The sequence below is a fragment of the Heptranchias perlo genome, chromosome 2 (genome assembly GCF_035084215.1).
Source record: "Heptranchias perlo isolate sHepPer1 chromosome 2, sHepPer1.hap1, whole genome shotgun sequence".
Classification (NCBI taxonomy): domain Eukaryota; kingdom Metazoa; phylum Chordata; class Chondrichthyes; order Hexanchiformes; family Hexanchidae; genus Heptranchias; species Heptranchias perlo.
The window spans coordinates 99,551,757-99,566,899 of record NC_090326.1 but is presented as its reverse complement, the minus strand read 5'-3'; the positions used below and the strand labels follow the sequence as shown (position 1 = coordinate 99,566,899).

The window sequence follows — 15,143 nt, the reverse complement described above, 5'->3', positions numbered from 1 at the left end:
ACACATTACATTCTACACACATTTTATTAGGGCTACTTTTGGATTCTGTATGAGGGTAGCGTGTTTGATGTGGTCTACATGGATTTTAGCAAGGCTTTTGACAAGGTCCCACATGGCAGACTGGTCAGAAAAGTAAAAGCCCATGGGATCCAAGGGAAAGTGGCAAGTTGGATCCAAAATTGGCTCAGTGGCAGGAAGCAAAGGGTAATGGTCGACGGGTGTTTTTGTGACTGGAAGGCTGTTTCCAGTGGGGTTCCGCAGGGCCCAGTATTGGGTCCCTTGCTTTTTGTGGTATATATCAATGATTTAGAATGAAATGTAGGGGGCATGATTAAGAAGTTTGCAGATGATACAAAAATTAGTGGTGGATAGTGAGGAAGAAAGCAGTAGACTGCAGGAAGATATCAATGGATTGGTCAGTGGGCAGAAAAGTGGCAAATGGAATTCAATCCAGAGAAGTGTGAGGTAATGCATTTGGGGAGGGCAAACAAGGCAAGGGAATACACAAGAAATAGGAGAATGCTGAGTAGTGTAGAGGAACACAGGGACCTTGGAGTACATGTCCACAGATTCCTGAAGATAGCAGGACAGGTAGATAAGGTGGTTAAGAAGGCATACGGGATTCTTTCCTTTATTAACCAAGGCATAGAATATAAGAGCAGGGAGGTTATGCTAGAACTGAATAAAACACTAGTTAGGCCACAGCTTGAGTACTGTGTACAGTTCTGGTCTCCACATTACAGGAAAGATGCGATTGCACTAGAAATGGTTCAAAGGAGATTTACAAGGATGTTGCCAGGACTGGAGAATTTTAGCTATGAGGAGAGATTGGATAGGCTGGGGTTGTTTTCTTTGGAACAAAGGAGGATGAGGGGAGATTGAGGTCAATAACCAGGGGCATAGATTTAAAGTAATTGGTCGAAGGATTAGAGGGGAGTTGAGGAGAAATCTTTTCACCCAGAGGGTGGTGGGGTTCTGGAAGTCACTGCCTGAAAGGACCACTGCATTTCTTGATATATATTAATGACTTGAACTTGGGGTGTACGGGGCACAATTTCAAAATTTTCAGATGATGCAAAACTTGGAAGTGTGGTGAACAGTGAGGAGGATAGTGATAGACTTCGAGAGGACATAGAGAGGCTGGTGGAATGGGAGGACACGTGGCCGATGAAATTTAACGCAGAGAAGTGCGAAGTGATACATTTTGGTAGGAAGAACGAGGAGAGGCAATATAAACTAAAGGATACAATTCTAAAGGAACAGAGAGACCTGGGGGTATATGTGCACAGGTCATTGAAGGTGGCAGGGCAGGTTGAAAAAGCGGTTAAAAAAGCATACGGGTTCCTGGCTTTATAAATAGAGGCATAGAGTACAAAAGCAAGGAGGTTATGATGATCCTTTATAACACACCGGTTCGGCCACAACTGGAGTATTGCGTCCAGTTCTGAGCACCGCATTTTAGGAAGGATGTGAAGGCCTTAGAGCGGTTGCAGAAAAGATTTGCTAGAATGGTTCCGGGAATGAGGGACTTCAGTTACGTGGATAGACTGGAGAAGTTGGAGTTGTTCTCCTTAGAGCAGAGAATGTCGAGAGGAGATTTGATAGAGGGGTACGAAATCATGAACAGTCTAGTCAGAGTAAATAAAGAGAAACTCTTCCCATTGGCAGAAGGGTAGAGAACCAGAGGACACAGATTTAGGGTGATTGGCAAAAGAAGAAAAGGCGACATGACAAAAAACTTTTTATGCAGCGAGTTGTTATGATCTGGAATGCACTGCCTGAAAGGATGGTGGAGGCAGATTCAATCGTGGTTTTCAAAAGGGAATTGGATAAGTACTTGAAGGGAAAAAATCTGCAGGGCTATGGGAAAGGATGGGGGAGTGGGACTAACTGGATTGCTCTTGCAGAGAGCCGGCTCGTCGGGCCGAATGGCCTCTTCCGTGCTGTAACCAATCTATGATTCTATGGTGGTAGAGGCAGAAACCCTCATCACATTTAAAAAGTACTTGGATTTGCACTTGAAGTGACGTAACCCAGGAGGCTAAGGACCAAGAGCTGGAAAGTTGGGATTAGGCTGGATAGCTCTTTTTCAGCAGGCACAGACACGATGGGCCGAATGGCCTCCTTCTGTGCTGTAAATTTCTATGATCTGCATTATTAAAGTACAGTAACTCAATAGGTCTGTCACAAGGTGTTAAAAGGGACAGTTGCCTGAAATAATCCTCTGAGTGTAAACGATTCCTGGATCAAAATAGTGGGGGGGAAAAACCCCCCCGAAGTAAACAATCCGCCGAGACATTTTCTCCGGATGGTTTGCAGACTCGCAGTACAAGGAATCGAAGGTTGCCAATCCGCAACGACAGAACGCGTCGCTGCTGCTCGTCGGTTGTGGCCTGGGCCGCGAGGCGAGGGGCCCCGATGGAGCCGCGTCTTGTGCTCCTGGGTTTGTTTGGAGGTGACACCGGAAGTGGTTGGCTTGTCACGTTGTGGTGATTTGGGTCAATCGGGAGCGCGGTTTGTGTTTGGATTTTGACCCGCGGGCGGGCGGGCGGCCGGGCGGGGCCGGGGCCGGAGGTACGTCTTTCATTTCGTGTCTCTTTACACAAAGTTGCTGGAGTTTGTCCGTTTCTGTAAAACAGGCCCGAGAGGAGCCCCGGCCTCACCTACAATCTGCTTCAGCTGAAGCCGGGACCCGACCTGCTGCTGGTGAAATGGGGCAAATTATTAAAAAACGCCTTGGTTCAGTCCCCCGAACTCCCCTGTGCGGTTCAGTTAGTGTCTGGTGCCAGTCAGCGGCCCGCTGTTTGCCACCAGAGGTTCTTCAGACCCGGATTGGTGCCACTAATAAAACATGACGCGACCACCCAAGCTGAAGTATCTGTTCTCCAGTTAAACCAGTATGTTCCCGGTTTGGGTCCGCTCTACCACAGACATCTTGCGGTGCCCACCAGTCGTGGAAAGCTTGAAGCAAACCGGCGGGCCTGCTCGTATTCTGTGGTCACCCGGACGCGTAGCGAAGCTCTAACCGTGGGCAGGTAGGCGGAGAGCCCGGCCCGGACCATCCCACGCATCCTCCACCTGGATGTTGTGGTTGTTGCCAGGTCCCGTTAGTGGATGGAGTTGGTTTGCTTCCCCCACCCTGTCAACAGGTGTAGGCAACGTATCCATCTACCCCACCTAGACAGATGTACTTAGATGTGGTACTGAAATTTGGTATAAATTTAACTTGTGAGGCAAAATGACCCCTTAGTTATGTAAACCTTTCACTACAGGTCACATTCGCCATATCAGTTTCTGTTGGGTGAGGCAGTGAAATATCTCTGATGCATCAACCCATGACTTCCTTGTTGCATAACTTGTCACTGATGGGTGTCACTTGTAGACCATCATAACATTTATTTTCATATCTTATAGCAGGGGTGTCCAAACTGCTCTCCCCGCCCAAGCCTCAGTAGTCCAGCCCTTGTAGGCAACTTAGTTCTATTTCTGCTTGTAACAGCATTTCATAATTGCTGGTTCATCCTGCATGAATTTCATGCGCTTGGAGGTTTGGAATCATCTGTTCTTAGCCTTGTTGCCTTATTGGTTGATAAATCCTACATCAGAACATTCCTGTCAGTATCAGCAACTTGAGATATTTGCATATTAATAGGAACATAGATCAAATTTCATAAATGGTTACTGAGGCTCCATGGTATGCACCAGTGTGGCCCACAAAGACAATAGTTTGGATCCCCTCCCCCCTAAAGCATTCAGGTCTATTGTGACTTACAAAATTGTAAAAATAATACAGATTTTAGCCTAAAGAACTACTTGCCCACAGTATATTGTAGGTGACATAGCTATTTAGGCAGCTAGTGTTATAAGTAATGATTAAATAGTCAGAACTTTTAAATACCAGGCATTGATTTACAGGTTATATTTAATCTGATTATACACCTAAACAAGAGATGAACTGGATGGCTTGATTCCCCATGATTCATATCTATCTACCTCAATTCTTATCACATCATAACTGTACTTTTGCAATAAAGAATCATTGTAAATGTAACAGTCAAAACAAACTGATAAATGCCAGTAGGCTGAGATTCATAACTGTGATTTGTTCAGATTTGTGTTTGATTGGCAACATCTTTTAAATTTTAAGTTATTTAAATTCATGTAGCCCTGATTACCATTTCTGACTGCACTTTTCAAATCTTTACCTTCTCCTTTGTAATATCACCAAACTTCCTTCAGCCATTTGACACCTGCAGACTTGACTATTCCAATGCTCTTCTGGCCAACCTCCCATCCTCCACCCTCTGTAAACTTCAGCTCATCCAAAACTCTGCTGTCCATATCTTATCTTGCTTGCCCATCGCTTCTGTTTTCGCTGCCCTACCCTGGATCCTGGTCCCTCAATTTTCACCTTCGCTTCTAAATACTTCATAGCTTTGCCCTTTCCTGTCTCTGTAACCAGTTTACACCCTATATCTACCCCCAAATTCTCCGTTCTTCTGCCACTGGCCTCTTGTGCATTCTCCCTGCTTTTGCCCAACATTGACGGCCGTGCCTTCAACTGTCTCAGCCCTACACTTTGGAGTTTCCTTCCTAAACCTCTCCACTTCTCTTTCATCCTTAAACCCCACCTCTTTGACCTAGATTTTGGTCACCCCTCCTAAACTCTCTTTTGCTGGCTTGATCTCCAATTTTTTTGATTGCACCTCTGTGAAGCAATTTGGGATTTTTTTCTATGTTAAAGGCTCTATATAAATGCAAGTTATTGCTGTGAGTGAAGTGGCTAACTGCTAATTTCTGGAGTCATCAAAAACAAAGTTGGACACAGAGATGCATTAACTAACATTACTTTATTTGACAGTCATAACATGACTAACACCATCACAAAATTAAGCATTGAGTACATAAAATACATAGCTAGATATTTACTGACTAAATCTAAATCATTATAGGCACAAATGAAGCTTAAGTGTGTCACAGTATCTCAGCTATAGCCGGATTCTCTTTTGATGCAGTATAATAGAGTTACAGTCAATGTCTAACATTACCATGCACTTAGCAAGGTTATGCTTACAGTTTGTATTTACTGTACTGCTGATAAATCTCCAGTCTGGAACAGTCAGGCTATGCCCAGAGATACAATCTTGTCCATCTATTAGATCAGGTACCAGTGTGGCATTGGTCGTTTAACTTCCTCTTAGATGCTCAGCTTCATCTCTAGGGATGTCTGTGGTGAATCATTGAATATAGCCTTCTTTCTTTGGTTATCTTCTCGTCCTAGCCTAACTAACCTCACACGTACATTGTCTATCTGTATGAATATATGGTTAATTTAATCTCTATACTCTATACTCAGAGAATTAAGTAGTTAAATATTAACAACAGTTTTGATGCATTTTACAGGTTTACTTCTGCCAGATTAAACACAACATTTCTTAACCTTCATTCATAACACCATTTCACTTTAGAAGACCTGTTTCCTAAGGTCTTTGCAACTTTCTTTAACATTCTCTCCTCCAAACCTTCTATTTTGGGAGTGTAAAATATGATCTTTTTATAGCTTTCATTTAACAAGGTAAATCCTTTTTCAGGGAACATTATTATTAGTGACCAAACAAGGTGATTTGTTCTGTCACGTGGTTCCATTCCAAGGTGTCATTCAGTTTAGACAACCACATCAAGGACTGCTATGATTTTAATTAGTTTGACAAAGACTAAACTTCTGATAAGTTGCCTCGTACCTTTCCGCTCTGCTAGTGTCTGCATCAAAATAAGGAAATACCTCCGTCTGATATAAATGAAACTTTGCTATTCTCATATCTAATCAGATGACGTGACCCATTCACACTGGTAACCGTGACAAAGCTACCACACCCAGCACCAGGCCTCTAATTAAGAACATCTGGTGTTCGCACTGAGTCCATTGTCTCAACTCTCCCAGAATTCCAGTATTAATCATTTTGGTTTTCCCTGAATTCTGTAGTATGGTTTTGAAGGCCACCTTTCCTTCACAGTAGTCTGTGTAGAGGTAGACCTGAGAGCAACATTTAATGTTGAAGCCAGACAAAAGATCTTTCTGTATATTGAAGCACAAAAACCTTGTAGGGTAATTTTGACAGATTCAAATGACTTATTGGATGATCCTGCTCAAAAAGTAAACTTTGGCTTGCAGTTTCCTTCTCTGCAGTTGCCACCACTACTTTCTTCTCATCATGCTTGAACTGTGACTGTTTTGGTACCACATTCTCAAGTTTACTACATCATCCAAGGGGTGAGTGGCATCTGCTTGTGACAGTTGGTAAGAATGATGCAGGGTGCAGGCTTGTTGGGCCCGCTGTCAGGCTGTTCCTCCAGGCCTACAAATGGAAGAGGGACATATGGGGCATGATTTTAACATTGAAAAATTGGTGGGTTGGGGGAGGGGGGGCATTTAAAATTGCAGCCGTTTTGGACCTGCCCCCAACCTGCCTCCAACTCGCCCACTTCCGGTTTTCACCGGGCGGGACGAGGGGTGGGCGACCAACCCCCTCACAGCAGGTGAGTTGGTGATTAAAACCTTTCAAGGAGGCTGTGGGTCTCCATTTTTGCAGAGTTTCCAATTTCAACCCCTGGGGGCCGGGATTCCCGAACCTTCTGTCTCATGCCACGTGAAAGGAGGTGAGAAGGCCCAAACTAGGTAAGTGCCTTTCTGGCACAGCTTGTGGGTCTGGAGGAGCAGGAGTGCTTCCCCCAGGCCCAACAAGCCCACCTGCAGCGACCCCCCAATGATCACAAATTCCCGCGATGACCCCCAACCCCCCCCAAATGATCGTGGATCCCGGAAATGACCTCTAATTCCATCCCCCCCCCAAACGATCGCAGACTCTCGCGATGACCCCCAGTCCCGACACCCAATGATTGTGGACCCCCGCGATCACCCCCTGATCCTGACAACTCCCCCCCCCCCCCCCCCACCCCGGTGACTGACCCCTGATCCCTCCCTCAATGACTGACTCCCTCCCCACACATGCCTCCCCCCCAATCCATACAATCAAAAACTTACCTGAACATGTCCTGGCTGCTCTCCTGTCTGACTGAGACCAACCTGTCAATCAGGCCAATCAGTCGGACGGCAAACTGACAAAAAAAAGATGCCCTTACGTCAAAATCGTAAGGACGTCCAGGAAACCCGTACTTCCGGGTTTTCTGTCCGCAATTTGATCCCCCGCCCCCTTCCTGGCTCAGGGTCAAAATCATGCCCATGTTATAATGTAGGTTGCAAGAGACACAGTCAAATAGTGCTGGGATTGTAATATGCTGTGTGTGATGGTTTTTATGGTTAAGTGTATGCCTTTGTATGAGTGAATAGAGGGAACAAAAGTAGGATGTAGAATTGAAACGCAGCTTAGAAGAGACCTGTAGTTCCACCCTCCCCTATTCCCTCTGTGTTCTCATAGCCTCTGACATCCAGCATGGTCTCTTCAAAGGAAGTCAGGCACTTGAAATTTCTGAGGCTAAGTTCGGGTCTGTTAACTTCTGTTATGTGGATTCTGTTAGCGGATTCTTTGCAAGTGCCCATCATGCAGCCCATCCTGTATCACTAGATGAACATGCAGCTAGACGTATTGGAAGGATGTGCTGTGTGGACTCCCCTAGATTTCATTGTTACGATAATTTCTATTGTAAATTGCAGCTTGTATTTGTGCTGTTTTGAAGTATGGCTACGCATATGAGCATTTGTACATAGAACATACAGTACAGAAACAGGCCATTCAGCCCAACAGGTCCATGCCGGTGTTAATGCTCCATGTGAGCCTCTTCCCTCCTTGATCGAACTCTGTTGGCATATCCTTCTGTTCCTTTCTCCCTCATGTTTATCTAGCTTCCCCTGAAATGCATCTATGAAAGTCATCTCAACTCCTCCTGTGATAGCGAGTTCCACATTCCAACCACTCTCTGGGTAAAGAAGCTTTTCCTGTATTCCCTATTGGATTTATTAGTGACTATCTTTTATTTATGGCCCCAGTTCCGGTCTCTCCCGCAAGTGGAAACATCTTCTCTACATTCACCCTATCAAACCCTTTCATAATCTTTCACCCCTCAGTCTTCTCTTTTCTAGAGAAAAGAGCCCCAGCCTGCTCAATCTTTCCTGATAAGTATAACCTCTCAGTTCTGGTATCATCCTAATAAATCTTTTTTACATCTTCTCCAATGCCTCTATATCCTTTCTATGATATGGACACCAGAACTCAGGTTCTTTACAAGTTTAACATAACTTCTCTGCGTTTCAATTCTACTCCTCTAGAAGTACACCCCAGTGCTTGGTTTGCTTTTTTTCTCTGGCTTTATTAACCTGCGTGGCTACTTTTAGTGATTTGTGTATCAGTACCCCCAGATCCCTCTGCTCTTATTATCCAAGAAGTATGTGGCCTCCTTATTCTTCCTACCAAAATGTAATGCCTCAGACTTATCCATATTGAAATTCATTTGCCAATTACACGCCCATTCTGCAAGTTTATTAATGTCTTCCTGTATTTTCTCGAAGTTCTCCTCAGTATTAACTACACTCCCCCAATTTGGTGTCGTCTGCAAATTTTGAAATTGTATTTCCGATTCCCGAGTCCAAATCGTTTATGTAAATAGTGAACAACAGTGGTCCCTATCTACCTTTGTTACTTCTTCAAAGAATTCCTTAAGGTTGGTCAAGCATGACCTTCCCTTTTGAAATCCGTTCTGACTATTCTTTATTATATTTTCGTTTTCTAGATGTTTTTCTATTACATCTTTGAGCAAGGATTCCATTATCTTTCCTACCACCAACTGGTTCCCTGGACTTATTCTATCTCCCTTTTTTAAATAGAGGAATCACATTAGCTGTCCGCCAGTCCTCTGGCACTATTCCCTTTTCTAATGAATTTTTATATATATGTAATAGTGCCTCTGCTATCTCTTCCCTAACTTCTTTTAATATACGCGGATGCAATCCATCTGGACCAAGGGTTTTATTCTCTCTAAGTTTGATTAGTTTATCAATTATCTCCCCCTTTCTATCTTACATGTCTTTATATCTTTTTTTGATTTCTTCTAATGCCCTGCCCACCATATTAGTCTCCCTGGTAAATGCTGAGGCAAAGTAATCATTTATTATTTCTGCCATTTCGCTGTCATTACCTCCGAAATTATCGTATGTATCTCTTAATGGCCTTATCCCTATCCTGATTTTTCTTTTGTTATTTATGTGTCTATAGACTATTTTACTATTTCTTTTCATATTCCTTGATAATTTAGTTTTGTAGTTTCTCTTTGCCTTCCTAATTGTTTTTTTTAAAACTTCTTTCCTTATCTTTACGCATTCCCTTTTGTCATCCTCTCCTTTGTTGTCTATGTACTTAGTTTACGCCTTTTTCTTTAGTTTCAATTTTGCCCTTATTTCTTTACTCATCCATGGTGTATCATTTCTGGTTGTTTGTTCTTGTTTTTTAGTGGGATATATTTCTCCTTGACTCTACTGATCACTGTTTTAAATGTTTCCCGCTACTGTTCTATTTCTTTGTCTATCAGTAAATTTTTCCAGTTTATTTTCCCTAGTTCCATTCTCATTCCCTGAAAAACAGCTTTTTTCCAATTTATTACTTTGGTCTTTGTCTTCCTTATGTCCTTCTCAATCTTTATCTTAAACCTTATTATGCTGTGATCATTATTGCCTAGTTAATTCCCCCTATGCTTACTTCTCTTATCCGTTCTGGTTCATTTCCCATTACTAGATCTAGCAGTGCTTCCTCTCTTGTCAGGCTTTTACATATTAGGTAAGAAAGGAGTCCTGCACACATTGTAAAAACTCCATTACCTGTACCCCTTCACCTACCTCTTGCCAATTTATTTGGGGATAGTTAAAATCTCCCTTGATTATTATTCTATGTCCTTTACTAATTTCACATATTTGCTTATATATTTCTTCCTCCACCTCCTTTCCACTATTAGGTGTTCTGTAGTATACCCCTATTAGTGTGATCGATCTCATCTTTTCAGTCCATATAGATTCTGTTTCTATCCTTCTGTTAGCGATGTCCCTTTTTCTCATTGCCATTATGTTATCTCTAATTAGTACAGCTACCCCCTCCCCCCACTAATTCCTTCCCTATCCTTTCTGATTATGTTATACCCTGCAATATTTAGTTGCCAGTCCTTTTTCATTATGTAGCCATGTTTCAGTTATTCCTACTACATCTGGTTTCTCGCTACAGATTTTTACCTCCAGTTCCCCTGTTTTATTTTGGACGCTGTGTACATTGCTGTACAGGCAGTTTAATTCATCTTTTATAGTTCTTCCTATTACATTATTAACCGTGTTTTATACTTCTGTTTTATAACTGTATTTGTCCCTTGATCATTTATGTTATCTTAATTTCTTACCCTGATCTGACCTTAACGCTCATCTCCTGTTTCTTTTATCTTTAAGCTTTTGTTGTTGCTACCAGATCCCTCTCCCAGTCTTGCTAGTTTAAAGCGTTATGCACTACCCTATATATCCTTTCCTCTAGGACTATGGTCCCATTCCGGTTCAGGTGGAGCCCGTCCCAGCGGTACAGCACCTTCCTGTCCCAGTACTGACGCCAGTATCCCATGAAATTGAATCTCTCGTTCCCACACCATGCATTCACCTTTCTGATCTGCCTATCCCTATGCCATTTTGCATGTGGCTCAGGTAGTAAACCTGAGATCACCACCCATGATGTCCTGCTTTTTAATTTAGTTCCTAGCTTCTGATATTTCACAGGCAGGACCTCGTCCTTGTTTTTCCTTATGTCATTGGTGCCGACATGGACCATGACAACTGGATCCTCCCCCTTCCTTTCCAAGTTCCTCTGAGATGTCTTTTACCCTTGCACCAGTTAGGCAACACACCCTCCTGGACTCTCAGTTGCGACTGCAGAGGACGCTATCTAACCCCCTGATTATAGAATCCCCTATGACTACAACCTTTCTATTCTGGTCCTCCCCCCTTGGACTGTCTCCTCCACGGTGTCATGGTCAGCATTCTGGGCATCCTCCCTGCAGTTTTCATCCTTATCCTCACAGGTATCAAAGACCTCTTAGCTGTTGGATAGGACCAGTGTCTGTGGGATCTCCTTCTCTACCGCCCTCTCCCTTATGTGTTGGAGTGTCTCACTCGCATTCCAGCTCAAAGACTCTGAGCCGGAGTGTCTCAAACCAGAGAAATTTACTGCAGATGTGACAATCCAGGACAATCTCGCTATCCACAAACTCTCACATATTACAGTCCTGACACACAACCTGGACTGCCATTTCTAGTTTTTATTTATTTAATCCGTACTTTATATCTAGCACTAATAGAATCACTTGAAATCTAGATTATATTTAGTAAATGGATTTAGCTTGATTTCAAATAATTAGTAATTACTTAGTCTTTTTTAGAATCATAGAAGTTACAACATGGAAACAGGCCCTTCGGCCCAACATGTCCATGTCGCCCAGTTTATACCACTAAGCTAGTCCCAATTGCCTGCACTTGGCCCATATCCCTCGATACCCATCTTCCCCATGTAACTGTCCAAATGCTTTTTAAAAGACAAAATTGTACCCGCCTCTACTACTGCCTCTGGCAGCTCGTTCCAGACACTCACCACCCTTTGAGTGAAAAAATTGCCCCTCTGGATCCTTTTGTATCTCTCCCCTCTCACCTTAAATCTGTGCCCCCTCGTTATAGACTCCCCTACCTTTGGGAAAAGATTTTGACTATCGACCTTATCTATGCCCCTCATTATTTTATAGACTTCTATAAGATCACCCCTTAACCTCCTACTCTCCAGGGAATAAAGTCCCAGTCTGTCTAACCTCTCCCTGTAAGTCAAACCATCAAGTCCCGGTAGCATCCTAGTAAATCTTTTCTGCACTCTTTCTAGTTTAATAATATCCTTTCTATAATAGGGTGACCAGAACTGTACACAGTACTCCAAGTGTGGCCTCACCAATGCCCTGTACAACTTCAACAAGACATCCCAACTCCTGCATTCAATGTTCTGACCAATGAAACCAAGCATGCTGAATGCCTTCTTCACCACCCTATCCACCTGTGACTCCACTTTCAAGGAGCTATGAATCTGTACTCCTAGATCTCTTTGTTCGATAACTCTCCCCAACGCCCTACCATTAACGGAGTAGGTCCTGGCCCGATTCGATCTACCGAAATGCATCACCTCACATTTATCTAAATTAAACTCCATCTGCCATTCATCGGCCCACTGGCCCAATTTATCAAGATCCCGTTGCAATCCTAGATAACCTTCTTCACTGTCCACAATGCCACCAATCTTGGTGTCATCTGCAAACTTACTAACCATGCCTCCTAAATTCTCATCCAAATCATTAATATAAATAACAAATAACAGCGGACCCAGCACCGATCCCTGAGGCACACCGCTGGACACAGGCATCCAGTTTGAAAAACAACCCTCGACAACCACCCTCTGTCTTCTGTCGTCAAGCCAATTTTGTATCCAATTGGCTACCTCACCTTGGATCCCATGAGATTTAACCTTATGTAACAACCTACCATGCGGTACCTTGTCAAATGCTTTGCTGAAGTCCATGTAGACCACGTCTACTGCACAGCCCTCATCTATCTTCTTGGTTACCCCTTCAAAAAACTCAATCAAATTCGTGAGACATGATTTTCCTCTCACAAAACCATGCTGACTGTTCCTAATTAGTCCCTGCCTCTCCAAATGCCTGTAGATCCTGTCCCTCAGAATACCCTCTAACAACTTACCCACGACAGATGTCAGGCTCACTGGTCTGTAGTTCCCAGGCTTTTCCCTGCCGCCCTTCTTAAACAAAGGCACAACATTTGCTACCCTCCAATCTTCAGGCACCTCACCTGTAGCGGTGGATGATTCAAATATCTCTGCTAGGGGACCCGCAATTTCCTCCCTAACCTCCCATAACGTCCTGGGATACATTTCATCAGGTCCCGGAGATTTATCTACCTTGATGCGCGTTAAGACTTCCAGCACCTCCCTCTCTGTAATATGTACACTCCTCAAGACATCACTATTTATTTCCCCAAGTTCCCTAACATCCATGCCTTTCTCAACCGTAAATACCGATGTGAAATATTCATTCAGGATCTCACCCATCTCTTGTGGTTCCGCACATAGATGACCTTGTTGATCCTTAAGAGGCCCTACTCTCTCCCTAGTTACCCTTTTGCCCTTTATGTATTTGTAGAAGCTCTTTGGATTCACCTTTGCCTGATCTGCCAAAGCAATCTCATATCCCCTTTTTGCCCTCCTGATTTCTTTCTTAACTCTACTCCGGCAATCTCTATACTCTTCAAGGGATCCACTTGATCCCAGCTGCCTATGCATGTCATATGCCTCCTTCTTATTTTTGACTAGTGCCTCAATCTCCCGAGTCATCCAAGGTTCCCTACTTCTACCAGCCTTGCCCTTCACTTTATAAGGAATGTGCTTACCCTGAACCCTGGTTAACACACTTTTGAAAGCCTCCCACTTACCAGACGTCCCTTTGCCTGCCAACAGACTCTCCCAATCAACTTCTGAAAGTTCCTGTCTAATACCATCAAAATTGGCCTTTCCCCAATTTAGAATTTTAACTTTTGGGCCAGACCTATCCTTCTCCATAGCTATCTTAAAACTAATGGAATTATGATCACTGGTCCCAAAGTGATCCCTCACTAACACTTCTGTCACCTGCCCTTCCTTATTTCCCAAGAGGAGGTCAAGTTTTGCCCCCTCTCTAGTCGGGCCATCCACATACTGAATGAGAAATTCCTCCTGAATACACTCAACAAATTTCTCTCCATCCAAGCCCCTAATGCTATGGCTGTCCCAGTCAATGTTGGGAAAGTTAAAGTCCCCTACTATTACCACCCTATTTTTCTTGCAGCTGTCTGTAATCTCCTTACATATTTGCTCCTCAATTTCCCGTTGACTATTTGGGGGTCTGTAGTACAATCCTATCAAAGTGATCTCTCCCTTCTTATTTTTCAGTTCTACCCATATGGACTCAGTGGGCGAACCCTCGGATATATCCCCTCTCACTACTGCCGTGATGTTCTCCCTAATCAAGAACGCAACTCCCCCTCCTCTCTTACCTCCTGCTCTATCTTTGCTGTTTTTTATTTAAGTTTTAAAAGTTGATTAGTTTATAATCCCTTGGTTTAAATCGCTTAGCGCCTCCTTCCCCCTTTGCACACGATTCCCACACTCACCAAATTCCTAGTTGAAAGTCCTCACTCTTTTAGCAAGTCACTCTGTTAGAGGTTCACTCTTTACCAACCTCTGTGTTCAAGCTCTGTACTTTTGCAAAGATCCTTGTACTATATCTTGTACTTTCTGACACACTCAGTGAATTCACAAACTCACCAAAGTTCTCACTCTGTTAGTGGTTTGCTCAAGTTCTGTTCTTTTGCAAAGATCCTTGTACTGCATACCTTTCTGACACACCCTAGTTACAATTGGTTCGTCAACTTACAGCCACAATAATTAATACCTAGCCAGGAACCTACTTACAGCTTTTTAAAAATTTGTTCATGGGATGTGGGCATCACTGGCGAGGCCACCATTTATTGCCCATCCCTAATTGCCCTTGAGAAGGTGGTGGTGAGCCGCCGCCTTGAACCACTGCAGTCCGTGTGGTGAAGGTTCTCCCGCAGTGCTGTTAGGTAGGGAGTTCCAGGATTTTGACCCAGCGACGATGAAGGAACGGCGATATATTTCCAAGTTGGGATGGTGTGTGACTTGGAGGGGAACATGCAAGTGGTGTTGTTCCCATGTGCCTGCTGCCCTTGTCCTTCTAGGTGGTAGAGGTCGCGGGTTTGGGAGGTCCTGTCGAAGAAGCCTTGGCGAGTTGCTGTAGTGCATCCTGTAGATGGTACACACTGCAGCCACGGTGCGCCAGTGGTGAAGGGAGTGAATGTTTAGGGTGGTGGATGGGGTGCCAATCAAGCGGGCTGCTTTGTCCTGGATGGTGTCGAGCTTCTTGAGTATTGTTGGAGCTGCACTCATCCAGGCATGTGGAGAGTATTCCATCACACTCCTGACTCGTGTCTTGTAGATGGTGGAAAGGCTTTGGGGAGTCAGGAGGTGAGTTACTCACTGCAGAATACCAAGCTCTTGACC

The 15,143-nt window shown here is 43.8% G+C and overlaps 1 protein-coding gene across 1 annotated transcript in view; it reads left to right on the top strand.

Annotated features, from left to right (window-relative positions):
* The first annotated feature begins 2,461 nt into the window (after window positions 1–2,461).
* The window catches only part of stx17 (syntaxin 17), a 112,452-nt gene continuing 99,770 nt past the window's right edge, over window positions 2,462–15,143 (top strand). Inside the window, exon 1 of the mRNA XM_068004970.1 lies at window positions 2,462–2,574. The gene's annotated coding sequence lies outside the window, so the exon portion shown is untranslated. The remainder of the gene's footprint in view (window positions 2,575–15,143) is intronic.